Source organism: Pseudophryne corroboree, chromosome 10 (assembly GCF_028390025.1).
Source record: "Pseudophryne corroboree isolate aPseCor3 chromosome 10, aPseCor3.hap2, whole genome shotgun sequence".
Taxonomy (NCBI): domain Eukaryota; kingdom Metazoa; phylum Chordata; class Amphibia; order Anura; family Myobatrachidae; genus Pseudophryne; species Pseudophryne corroboree.
This window is the reverse complement of record NC_086453.1, coordinates 56,558,333-56,572,064: the sequence shown is the minus strand read 5'-3', so window position 1 is coordinate 56,572,064 and position 13,732 is coordinate 56,558,333. Positions and strand designations below refer to the sequence as shown.

At 45.0% G+C, this 13,732-nt stretch overlaps 1 protein-coding gene across 1 annotated transcript in view; it reads left to right on the top strand.

The window, feature by feature from the left end:
* The first annotated feature begins 2,347 nt into the window (after positions 1-2,347).
* The window catches only part of LOC134965979 (MOB kinase activator 2-like), a 35,731-nt gene continuing 24,346 nt past the window's right edge, over positions 2,348-13,732 (top strand). The window contains exon 1 of the mRNA XM_063942422.1: positions 2,348-2,619. The gene's annotated coding sequence lies outside the window, so the exon portion shown is untranslated. The remainder of the gene's footprint in view (positions 2,620-13,732) is intronic.

Here is a 13,732-nt window from a genome sequence, read left to right as displayed (position 1 = left end):
ATTTTCGGGAGCCTCCCGGCCATTCCGGGAGAGTAGGCAAGTATGATCTAGGGCCATAACTAGGTGGCACACAATGCATATGCCAGCCGTAATGTGTAAAAGGGGGCTCTGCCTGCCGTAATGTGTAAAAGAGGACTCTGACTGCCGTAATGTGTAAAAGAGGACTCTGACTGCCGTAATGTGTAGAAAGGGGACTCTGCCTGCCGTAATGTGTAAAATGGGGGGTTCTACCTGCCGTAATGTGTGAAAGGGGACTCTGTCTGCCATAATGTGTAAAAGGGGACTCTACCTGACGTAATGTGTAAAAGGGGGACCCTACCTGGTGTAGTGGCGCTAATGTGAAGCATAATTTGAATAATGGAGACTGTTGTGCAGCGTAATATGAATTGGTATTATTTTGTGGCCACACCCCTTCCCCATGAAGCCACGCCCCCATATTTTTTGGCAAGTGCCTAGGGTGTGCTTTGGCCCTGTGCAAAAATGTCTACTCACGGCGCTACAAGGTACTACTCCTGTGCCTGGTACTACCCCTGCATCTAGTAATACCCCTACACCTGGTAATACCCCTGCACCTGGTAATACCCCTACATCTGGTACTAACCATGTGCCTGGTACTACCTCTGCACCTGGTACTACCCCTGAACCTGGAACTACTCCTGCACCTGGTAATACCCCTGCACCTGGTACTACTTTTGCACCTGGAAATACCCCTACACCTCCTGGTACTATCCCTGTGCCTGGTCAGAGCCGGCCTTAGCTATAGGCAGGCTAGGCATTTGCCTAGGGCATTCAAGCATGTCTAGGGGCATCCAAGCATGTCCCTGCAGCATCTCATGCTGAGAGGGACAGTCCGCAAACTAACTGTTACTTTCCAAATGTATTCAATCAGTACTTGTATACACTGCTGTTTACATTTGTCAAAAAAAATGCACACTGTGCCTTAAACTTCCTCTGACATGCTTGAATGCCCCTGACTTGTGAGACCTCAGACAGACAGCAGAAGCCCAGTAAATGCAATTCCTGGACCTGTGACATTTTTACTGACTATATAAGGTTATTACTGGATGGCTTCTTATGATATAACACATGTGTATTTTGGAAGACTGCTTCACAGAAACCTGACATCACCTATACTGCTTGTGCACATGGGGGAGGGGGACCCTGCCATCCTGTGTGTGTCCCTTGTCCCTGTGCAAACTCCAGGTGTCTGCAGGGACATAACATGGGCAGTGTTCTCCCCACACTTTATTTCCTAGTCAGTCCATACCGTAAAATTCCCCTGCCATCTAGCACTGTAACGTGGTCAGTAAGTTGCGTTGTGCTATTTCTATATGAAACATCAGTGCAGCGTGACTTTTGGACACATCAGACTGGAGGGCAGAGCATTTAGCTCCCACAGTATAAAGTAAAGTGCATGCAGTTAACGGGAGTAACAGACACCAGCAAACACACTGAATAGTGAAGAGAATGGACAGTTTCTTTTCTACATGTTTGATACTGATCTTTTTGTATAACCAGCAAGTGTGGCAGTATCTGTGGCAGTATATGTGTATTATGGGCATTACTAATGGGGGGCATATGTGTAAGGTGCATTACTGTGTGGCATTATGTGTATTATGGGCATTACTAATGTGGGGCATATGTGTAAGGTTCCTTTACTGTGTGGAATTATATGTATTATGGTCATTACTGTGTGGCATTGTGCAGAGTTAAACTGGCCCACAGGGTAACCCCCCGGTGGGCCCCACTACCTGAGCGTTGCAGGTACAGATGCAGAACTAGCGGTGGAGCTAGGGGGCACCAGACAAAATTTTGCCTAGGGCATCAAATTGGCTAGGGCCGGCTCTGTGCCTGGTACTACCTCTGCGGCTGCACCTGATACTATCCCTGCACCTGGTAATACCCCTGCGCCTGGTACTACCCCTACACCTGGTAATACCTCTGCACCTGGTACCACTCCTGCGCCTGGTACTACCCGTGCGCCTGGTACTACCCCTGCACCTGGTATTACCCCTGCGCCTGGTACAACCCCTGCACCTGGTACTACCCCTGCACCTGGTAAAAACTCTTGGGCCTGGTACTACCCCTGCACCTGGAAATACTCCTGCACCTGGTACTTCCTCTGCGGCTGCCAACTGATACTATCCCTGCACCTGGTAATACCTGGTAATATCTCTGCACCTGGTACCACTCCTGCGCCTGGTACTACCTCTGCACCTGGAAATACCCCTACACCTGGCACTGTCCCACTCCCAGCACATGCAGAATGGAGAAGGCCGCTGCCTGCTGTTGATGGAGGTGACATGATGATGATAACGCTTCCCTGGTTGCCATAGGACAGGCCCTGCCTCCATGCCTGTGATTGGCCCGGGGGTGAGGACAGGCTGTGCGGGCAGGCCGGGCTATGTGTGGCTGGGATGGGAAGGGGGAGGACTGGGCTGTAACGCGATCTGGTCGGGCAGGTTCTCCCTCTTTTGTCTGACACTAGGCTCCCGACCAGCCGGAGAAGTTGCAGAGTGAGCCAGTGCGCGCTGCGGAGAGCCCGGGACCGGACACGGGGCACAGGAGGAGGAGAGCGGGCACAGGAGGCAGCAGGACACGGGCACCCGGAGGCTGGAGGTGAGCACGCTGACTTCCCTGTGTCCCAGACTCTGGGCCCTGCTGTGTCCAGGGGAAGCTGGTCTCTAGCCAACCGTATGGATCCCTTGTACACAGCTGGTGTGTGCTGGTGTATACTGTGTGTACTGGTGTATACTGTAACTATGTATACTGTGTGTGCTGGTGTACACATTGTGTACTGGTGTATACCTTATATGCTGGTGTGTACTGGTGTATACTGTAACTATGTATACTGTGTGTGCTGGTGTACACATTGTGTACTGGTGTATACCTTATATGCTGGTGTGTACTGGTGTATACTGTAACTATGTATACTGTGTGTGCTGGTGTACACATTGTGTACTGGTGTATACCTTATATGCTGGTGTATACTGTGTGTGCTGGGGTACACATTGTGTACTGGTGTATACCTTATATGCTGGTGTGTACTGTAACTATGTATACTGTGTGTGCTGGTGTACACATTGTGTACTGGTGTATACCTTATATGCTGGTGTGTACTGGTGTATACCGTGTGTACTGGTGTATACTGTATGTGCTGGTGTACACATTGTGTACTGGTGTATACCTTATATGCTGGTATATACTGTGTGTGTATGTATACTGTAACTATGTATACTGTGTGTGCTGGTGTACACATTGTATGCTGGTGTATACGGTGTGTGCTGATGTTCACATTGTGTACTGGTGTATACCTTTATATGCTGGTGTGTGTACTGATGTACACATTGTGTACTAGGCAGATACCTTGTATGCTGGTGTGTACTGGTGTATACCTTGTATAATGGTGTGTACTGATATGCTGGTGTATACTATCTGTGTACTGGTGTACACATTGTGTATGTGTATATAGCTTGTGTACTGGTGCATACCTTGTCTGCTGATGTGTGCTGGTGTGTACCGTGTATGCTGGTGCACACTATGCTGGTGTATAACTTGTGTTTTTGTGTGTACTGTGTGCTACGGCCCTGACAGTGTAGTGTACAATTGTGACCTATGTTAGTGACCCAGAATAGTGTTGTGTTGTACTGTGCTATGGCATAGGTTGCTGCTCTGATGTAAAAGATGACCCTTCCCCATCCTGACTACAGATCTGCCTGTCTGTGTCTTCTTCCCAATGGTTCTCTCTTTTGATGGCGTGTAGGCAGAATTTCCTCCATTTCCCCCTGAAAGTGTGTGTACAATTTTCTGTGTTCTTGGCATATTGTGTGTACTCTATAGCTTTGTGGTGTTTTGTAGGTGTGTACACACAATTTATTGTGACTGGTATGTAAAGCCCTGCTTGGGCTCAGGGGTGCCCCACTTCCGTTAGTTTAATCATTGGGAACTAAGTTGATAAAAGTGTATTAGGACAAAAGGAAAATATTTTATGAACGTTTGTAATTATTTCAGTCGGTAGATTGTAAGCCCTCCAGTGAGGGGCCCCTGACCTCCTGTGTTCTCACCTGTTCTTTTGTATTTGCCTCTTATATGCTCAATATTATGCTTTTATGTGTGTCCGGCATATTTGGTAATACTGTAGCTCAGTATTTTGCTGCCTGTTCACACTGAATTGTATGTCTGATGTGTAATCCCCCACTGTCCAGCGCCTATAGTAATAGCAGGCATGCAGCGTCTTTGCTGAATAGGTACTCTTTCCACACGGTACTGCAGATGATCCCTCGGTGTGTCTCCTCATACCAGCAGCATTTCTGAGCAGTCTCACCTGGTGACTCTCAGGCAGGTTGTAACAGGAAGCCAGAGAGATGGATAAGACAGTGGCTTTCTGACTGGCATTCCATCCACCCTACAGCAGGTCTGTACATGTGGCAGGCAGCCATCTGCTACGACACACGCATGTGGGGACACGACAGAGCCAGCGCACACAACCCTATTGTGAAAACCATATTTTCATCCCTGGAAGAACAGAAGTAACGGTACGATTATCACTGTACGGGTGACTCGAATGTAGGCGGCAGTCGTATGGCTGAGGCTCACATCTGCGGAGATAGTAATGCATAAAGTATGTGGTAACTTCCTTTGGCTGGAGTACAGACCTAAAGTTTATAACAGCGGTCTTAGATAAACAGTAATGACACGTGCCACGTAAGTCGCCCAGATATGTTTTATTCTGTTATTTGTTGGCACTGGGCCACGTTATTAATTACGCTAGGGCATTGTATAAAATGTAACTGGAGAGTTGGTGGCACACATGCCACTGGGCAACGTGGCAGACGCAAGTACGGGTAGCAGGCTGCGTTGGAGAGGAAACCGTTTGTTCTCCTACCTAATGCTGCAAAGCCTTGTGGGTATGGGGCTATTGTACCAGTGGGTTCCCTTCGTATACTGTACCTATTACCATGCTTTCGCTAGCACCTTAATAAACGTGTTGTAATGGCAGAGGGCTGGGGCCTTACAAGTCCCGGGAAAAGTGGATATATTCAGATATAATGCAGTGCTATGAAAACTCATCTGCTGTGGCTCTAGGTAAACAGCTGGAAACGCTGCCTGCCACTCAGAATGATGCGGTCTCTGGGAATGCCACATTCTTATTGCTGGAAAAACACCTGTGTGCAGGTGACCCTTAGGGGAAATACTCCTGGGCTGTGTAACACCTGGCAGCGGAGCCTTGTTTTCATGGGAGCGATTCGCCGGCATACCAATAGGGATAACAAATGTTGTTACAGGGTTCAGTGTGCCAGATGGATACTGGGCTCAACTAATCGGTGATAAAGGGAGAGATTTATCAAAGCTTGGAGAGAGATGAAATAGCAACCAATCAGTTCCTGTCATTTTTCAAACACAGCCTGTAACATGACAGGAGCTGATTGTTTGGTACTTTAGCTCACACTCTCTCACTGCTTTGATAAATCTCCCCCAAATTGCCTTTGTAGTATGTAAGCCTAGCAGTTGTCAGTAGAGCCCCTGCGTGCCCTGCTTTCACCTCTCTTTCCCACCCCATTGAATTTACTCACGGTGCTTTATGTTCCCATAATTTAGCACCTTGATAGAATCTAAATGAACCGGGCAAGTGGGAATAATTTGCCCTGGGGCTGAGTTACATTGTGTTCCGCCTCCTCCCCATTATAAGTCATATGAAAGTGTGAAAGGGATGGCGGCTCATCCCAAATGCAGATGTTTGTACACCGTTAGTAAATGCAACAAAACCTAACCTGCAGAGCGCACATATTTTGCAGCGATCCCTAGTCATAGGGACGTTGTTTGGCCTGCACACGGCGCTTGTGCAGCTCTTGGCATCTCATATCAGCCGTTACTCCAAGAAGTACGCGTTGTGCCTGGGAAGATCTGTGTTCTCACATGATTTACTAATGAACGGCAGCAGTACAGCTCCACTGTGTTTCTCCTCACCGTCACTTTACTTTCACTTTCAAGGCTTTTTTCCTTGACTGGATGAACTTGAAATTGTGTGGGATGGACACTAGACCTGGGAGACAATGTACCATTTGCTACATTACACCGGAATGCTGAGATAGATATCCCAGATCCTTTATCTCCGAGACTGGATACTCTTCCTCTTCTCCTTCCTCTTCTTCTCCTTTTTTTTTTTTTTCTAATTATTCACGGGATTTCCAGTTTTAAACTTTTCAAAGTGAACGCCCCGGCACAAATTTGTACAGTTTGCTCAATTTAGCGCTACAGAAACGCTCCCTGCCATAGAGTCCTTGGGAAATACTGCTGCACCCAGTATTGGAGCACTGCAACGATGAGGGAACTACAAATCTCAAAGGGCATGCTGCGGCTTACGGTTCCACATCTTCTGTAGTGCTTCAGGTTGCCAAAACACAATGTAAGACTCCAACGTTTTATTTGGTGTGTGGTCGCTCCCTATGGAAGGTGATGTCTTCTTGCCCTAAAAACTTGAGATTGTTTGAGATAAATAGGGTTAATAAAGGGAGTTAAACGACAAGACATTGGGGTCAATTCTATTCGGCAACTAAAGAATAGCGTCGGGAATTAGCTCCCGACGCTATTCAATTCAGCTAAAGTTAAGTCGGCGATGTCCCGTTCTCGCCGACTTAACAGGTAGTTTTTTCGGGAGAACGGGCATTCTCCGACTTAACTACCCGGCGCGAGGCTGATTCCCGACAGAATCAGCCTCGCGCCGGCCGCGAGGCAGCACTTTTGTCGGGTTTCTCTTCTCATCTCCCAGGGATGAGAGAAGAATTCCCGACAATTGCGGGCAACTAGTAGCAGAATTGAATAGCGTCGGGAGCTAATTCCCGGCGCTATTCTTTAGTTGCCGAATAGAATTGACCCCATTATATCCCCGTGGCTCGCATTCCGTCCATCTGCGCTTGGACTTCTGTTTCCGATGGTGCCAATAATCATCACTACAGTGGTCACATCCTTATTCAATCATCAGTCTGATTTTGGCGTGATTGCATTGATGACATTGTACCGGCTCTGTTCGTAGGAAAGGAAGTGAAGAAGGTTAGACATCATTAGCTTGTCATGGAAACCTGTTATTTCCAACAATAATTGTAGTCAAGTGTCTTCTGGCATGCGAGTGGGCCCTTATAATTGCATCTGATGCTACTAATATGTACTGGCCTCTTATAAATCAGGAGCATGTCCTTTGTTGCCTGGCTAGGGTACACTGGTGCTAATACATTCCTGGTTTCACCTGCAAGATCCACTGCGTTGTCTGCACATTCTGTAAGTATGTAATGGAACTAACAACAAGCTTTCCCTTAGGTCAGTGGCTCCCAAACGCGGTCCACAAGGCACCCCAACAGACCAAGTTTTAAGGCTTCCATACTTAGGCACAGGTGACTTAATTAGTACCTCATTAAGTTTGATTATACTAATACACCTTTTATACCGCCTGAGGTGGATCGCGCCCGGGAGCCTGACAAGGGTGCTTCCCGGCTGTGACCCGCCTCAGGCCCCCCACCGCCGCTGTTTCCAACCCGGTATATTGCCAGGTTGGTGACGTTACCTGTGATGCAGTGGGGGGCGGCACTTAAAGATCACATGATCTCCGAGCGCCGCCCATCCACACAGGGTGAACGGGAAACCGGGTCGCATCGACCCGGCTTCCCGTTTACACAGCACAACCCTGCTTGCTACCCGAGTTGGAATACCAGGTCGCTTTGCCCGGATTATTCCAACTGGGCCCTTTTACACCACACAGCAACACGGGTCATGCGTGCTCATGTGCAATAACCCATGTTCAAAGCTGGCTGTGTAAAAGGGGTATAACTGTGCACAAACATGGGTACCCCTAAAACCTGGACTGTTGAAGTGCTTCGAGGACCGTGTTTGGAAACCACTGACTTATGTCATTTACATCTGTATTTGTATAGGGCTACTTCCGTTAACTCATGACCCCAGCCCTGTGAGGCAGCACTACTAACCACTGTGCCACTGGACTGTGCCAACACATACATTATTAATAATAATAGAAATAATAATAAGTTATTTATAGAATACACACCACATGTACATAGACACTAGGCTTAACTTTTTTTTGTCATAAGCTAATTAACCTGCTCGTATGTTTTTGTATTGTGGGAGGAAACCAGAGCACCTAAATGTAACCCACGTAAACATATGAATGACATACAAACTCCACACATGTGGTGGCTTGGTTGGAGTCAAACCCTGGACCTCTGCCCCCATGGTTATGTACTTTTATTTTCATATTCACTTTACTATTTTTTGTGTGTGGGACTTACTGGTAAAATATCAGCTAAGCGACAGCTTTACTTTTGTGCAATTGAACCAATGTATCCTACTGTTTTTTGTTTTTTTTTGTTTTGTTTCTACGTAATATGTATGCTTTTGTTAGATTTCACAGTATTATGAGTAAGACTTGGTCCCCTTTCACATTGCTCAGTATCGCAGTATGGGGTCTACGAAGGCAATATCTGCTGCTTGTGATTCATAATGCAGAATTCATGAACCTGTAAACGTGCTACATAAATTATGTAGACAGCTTAGTATATAGCTGTGGGATAATACCGGTCCATTTGATGGATTTTGAATTAGCAGTAATGGTAATTACTATTTTTCTGTGTTTTTTTTTTTTTCTTTTCTTTTCAGGCTGCCATGAGTGTTTTGTAATGTTTCACAATGTCCTGTGATTACCATGGTAACCACAGTCACGTGACACATGGTGTAGTGATCTGAGAGGCTTTGGAATACCCCTCTGAGCTTGGTCTGTTCTGTGTGCTGTAAAACTAACCACCTCCTCCTTCAACCTCATTTGACATGCTGTGATTTGTGAGCCTGTGTCTCTGACAGCCATATTTTGTAACCTCCGCACAGATTTTGAAATGGAGATAATGATTTGTAGAAGGACAGCTAAAAAAATGCATTTTTAAAGACAAAGAAAAAAATATACTATGTGGGATTGCTGCATTTATATGTAATCCAGGTCATGATGGCCATATACTACAGGCTCCTGAGAGTTATTTCTGTTGATTTGTGCTCTTGGTATAGCTAAATATATCTAGTGTGGCCTTTCCTGCTTTTCCCTTCCCTAGTGCCCACAAATTGGATAGACTGAATATTGGGGCAGCCCACAACTGGCTACCTGTACTGTTTCTGATCCGCTTTCCTGGAGTCTCTGGGAGTCTCCCACACTCCTAATATAGTGGCCCAGCCTACCCAGATTTTTCTCATTTCCACTGTGAAGTGGGCTGTTTGGGGGGGTCATGACGCGTTTCGCTGTGAATCGTGTCTTCAGGCACCGTGCCACAAATTGCTACATTGCAAAGTAGATGATGTGTCTGTGAAGATATTTCACCGTGCCATACACCCTATACCTCCTGCTTCTACATAGGGGGCGAGTTAAGATTTGAATCCGGCCCTATCTCCTGTCTAAAGCGACGGGAGATAGAGGGGCGATTTTAAAATGTCTCCCGTTATCACCCGTATCGCGCCCAGTACAGACGGGTTTAGGCACGCAAAGCACCTAAACACGACTAAACTAATGGGCGCGATCGTGAAAACACCCGTTTGGGCGCCCAAACGGGTCTCTTAAATCGCATTTTAGCTCGCTACCTCCGATGTTAGCGAGCGGAAATGAACTTGTTGCACCTGTCGGCAGTAACATTAGAATACCGCCGGCGGGCGCGAACGTGGCCGGGAGGAGACGAATAACATTTGAATTGATGACCATTGAGTAGACAAGTATGACGTAATGCTCAAACTTTGTGTTCATATGGAATTTATTTTATTGCATTGTTGACTAGGCACCAGATATACCTTACAGATTAGTGCTAGTGTCACTGCGATGCGAGAAATATTATGTGCAGCACATAATATCTTGAGACGCGATATTCGACCGGCGTGCCCGCGCATCGCATCTCAAGGTACCTAAAACGTGCATACAATCCTTTGATTTCTCTCACAGATGTGGTCGAAATCGAAGGATAGTACCGATTATCTCATATGTGTATGGGCACCATTAGATCCGAGCTTCAAGATGAAATTGAATCCTTCCATAACAGAAAATAGCAACTTTTGCCATTTCTATCAAACTTTGGTCAAAAATAAAACTATTGTGCATCCGCGTGCAATCTCTGTGAGTCTCTGAAAGCGGAACTGGTCACAAGTCGCTGGACGAGCAGGAACTGTGCTTATTATGCTGGGTAAACATTGCTGATGTTGACCCTGCTTCATTAGGTGTGAGAAGGACACAGAACGCAAGGAGACAAACCAGAGTAAAGGCATAAAAATCACTCACTAGAATGTGTCCTTGAAAGGTTTATTCGTCAGTCGCCTGGATAAGTGGAACACTACTCACGCCAGGATATAGAGGAGAATGCGGAGGTTATCTGATAACCTTTTCAGGCTGAATGAACCATTTCATTGATTGATTGGCTTTTCATGATAAACAGAATATTATCAGACACCCTTATCTTAAGTAAGTACGGCGTATAACATAACATGGCATTACCTGCTGTCTTTTGGTATCGTTTCCTAATATTTGCACACCAATTCTCTGTTTTGGAAACTTTAGTAAATGTACCCCTGTGTGTTCTATAATAAAACAGATTATTAGTTCTAGGGATGTAGATGCATATTTCCCCATTCTGCGGTACCTCGCTGTAGGACTATTTTTAAACATGTAATAATAATAACTGGAAATCTTATCCACATTTTCCATTACACAGAATTTGGAACGTCTTTCCCCTCTTGATTATACAGCATGGTAATATGCAGTTTCGGGATGAAACGTTTATAGCTTGTGGGTGATGGGGTACTCTGTTTAGTATACCTAGGAAGTGCCTCAGATCCTGCAGAACCTCCTGGAAGATGTATCTCCGGATTCCATGTTTTAAAAAGAAACATCCCACGTGGCGTGAACTTTTAATAAGTATGAGTATTTTTCTGTGGTACTACGTCAAATGCCAAAGTACACAATTACGGTACAGTATATCCCTGTATATAACCTGGTATCCGGACTCTAGGTCGACACCATTAGGTCGACACCTATTGGTCGATAGTGACTAGGTCGACGTAAACAAGGTTGAAACGCAAAAAGGTCTACAAGAGTTTTTCACATTTTTTTTTCTTTTATTGAACTTTCATACTTTACGTTGCACGTGGACAACGATTGGGAATGGTAACCTGTGCAGAGTACGGCGGTAGTGGAGCGAGGCACCTTGCCCGAAGCATGGCGAGCGAACTCTGTGCAATAATTGGGGTTCCCGGTCACTTTACAAAGAAAACGACCCAAAAAACCCATGAAAAACTCATGTCCACTTAGTCACTGTCGACCAATAGGTGAAGACATAGGCACTGTCGACCCTGAGTCCCATACCCATATAACCTCATCAGGGATATAAATGGCTGTTTGTTTCACTAACATTTAAAACCTTCCAAACGATAGTATCTTGAGGTGTTGTATAGGTGGAGATTTATCAAGGCTTCTACAGAGAACAAGGGGAGGTGTTTGCCCGCAGAAACCAATCACATTCTACTGCCCTTATCTCGTACATTGTATAAAATAATAACTGGAATGTGATTGGTTCCTATGGGCACCTTTACATCTTCTGTTTAGAAGGTTTGATAAATAGCAACCACAGTAAAGTCAGGTTCTACCGTGAAAACTGTCCCGTTAGGTGGCACAGGTGTATGGCTCAGCATCACCTTTCATCCAATCCCATTACTGACCTGTTTTCAGAATTCTAAATAGTTCCATAATTGTATTGAAAAGAGATTTATCTTTGTGTTTTCTCTGTAGGGAATTGTCATTTCTCCTAAAAAACACTATTTCATATGAAACATAATAGTCTTATTCTTCTTCCTACTGGTTCAACATCATGAAAACATTAATTCTAAACAAAATACAAACAAAACATTCTTTTGTTTTATCACTGATTTGGGCTCCGTTGTTCCTGAGAGGGCCACACTATCTTCCGAAATGTGAGTGGATGCTTTACATAATATTTCATCTACAACTCAACAAGAGAGAATAATAAATAGCGTTTAGCCAATTTTGCTTGAAACAATGAAAATATCTGGAATTGTCGTCTATTCTGGCGGCATTTAACCATTACGGAATCCCTGGTGACCGTGCTTTCCCCACCTAACAGCTGGACTCTACAGCTGCGCAGTGTTCCAGGACACGTGTGTATTTTTTTATTTAAGGAGGAGTAATGGAACAGGGCCATGCACTCCTGGCGTTACTGTGCTTACACTAGGGCACAGTTACTACATCAGGTGCTGTGAGAGAAAAGGTCATTTTGGTGGGGGTTGCATTCTCTCCCAAGCACTCCACACCTCGGGCCTATAAGGACCCTAACAAACACAGTGGGAGCTGCTCAAATCAATATAGCAGTACTTTGCAGGTGCATGAAAGGGAGGGGTCATACCAAACAAAAAAACTAAGAGGGGGGGATTATCCCCCAGGTGTCCCCCTGTACACTAAATTGTATCGGCAACAATACTTGAAAAACTATATGGTAATAGAAAATCAGAGAAGCCGTGAAGTGGCCCGGCTGCTTATCATGTATTTGCAAATGTATGCAACAAATATCTCAACTTCTATTACCATATGTAGTCTCTTTTTTCGCCCCCCCCCCCCCCCCACGAAAATGTGTCTTAGACGCTGTGTAATGCAATAGCACACACGAGCAGCTTCTGCTGATTAAAATGATATGCAGCATGCCTATATTCTGTGTGTGACTACGGCTGTATCTGCATACAAAATGCTACGCTTCAATGAATTTCGAATGCAGATACAGCTGCAGTCACATACTGAATATAGGCATGCCGCATATAATTTTAATCAGCAGAAGCTGCTCGAGCATTTGCATTACACTGCGTCTAAGATGCATTTTTTTGCAAAACAAGATGCTCGACGCTAGCAAGTCCCGCCACGTCATGGCGCGACTTGAAGGACTGCTTAGCGTGACTGCAGCACGGATGTAAGAGGACACATCTGCAAATCGCTTACCGTGCAATGTGAACTTTTACATATACACACTTGAATATGTTACAAAATTCCTTTCATGATTGCATGTTAGGCTCAGTAGCCCATAAAAGCTGGTGCCAGGTCAGCTGACTTGTGTTACTTTTTTTATGTATATTATTTGCATACGTTTTACAGCAGATGCACATTTTATAACATAGGTGTTATTTTTGCTTTGTGCTGGCTATATACTGTTAATTGTATAGATACTCTGCTTTTGACTATTTTATTGTTTTTGGTTTTTACACCTGCAACCCATTTCTTCCTTCTCTTTCTCTTTGAGAAGGAAAACATTTCACATGTTGGCCATTGTCTGAACAAGGATGGTTGTCCTGTATTTACATTGGCTTTATTTAAATGCAGCACGTATACATTTTACAACCCGCGCATGCTTTGCATGTCAATGCTAAATACTTTGCTAAGTATAGATTGTTTCCAAAGCATTTTTTTTCCACACCAGGAAATCTGCAGCCTTGTCCAGGTGACAGGTTGACAAGCCACTACGCTGTTAGAGAATTCATTAATTTGTACATTGTGGACATAAATGTCAAATACATTATGGGTTGCCGGAGTTCTTCATTTAAAGCCTGTCAGCAGTCCTGATAAGTATGGTGATATGTAATCACCACATTCAGATTTTATTTCCATTTAACGATTTAAAAAAACATAATTTTGTGTTCCCATTAT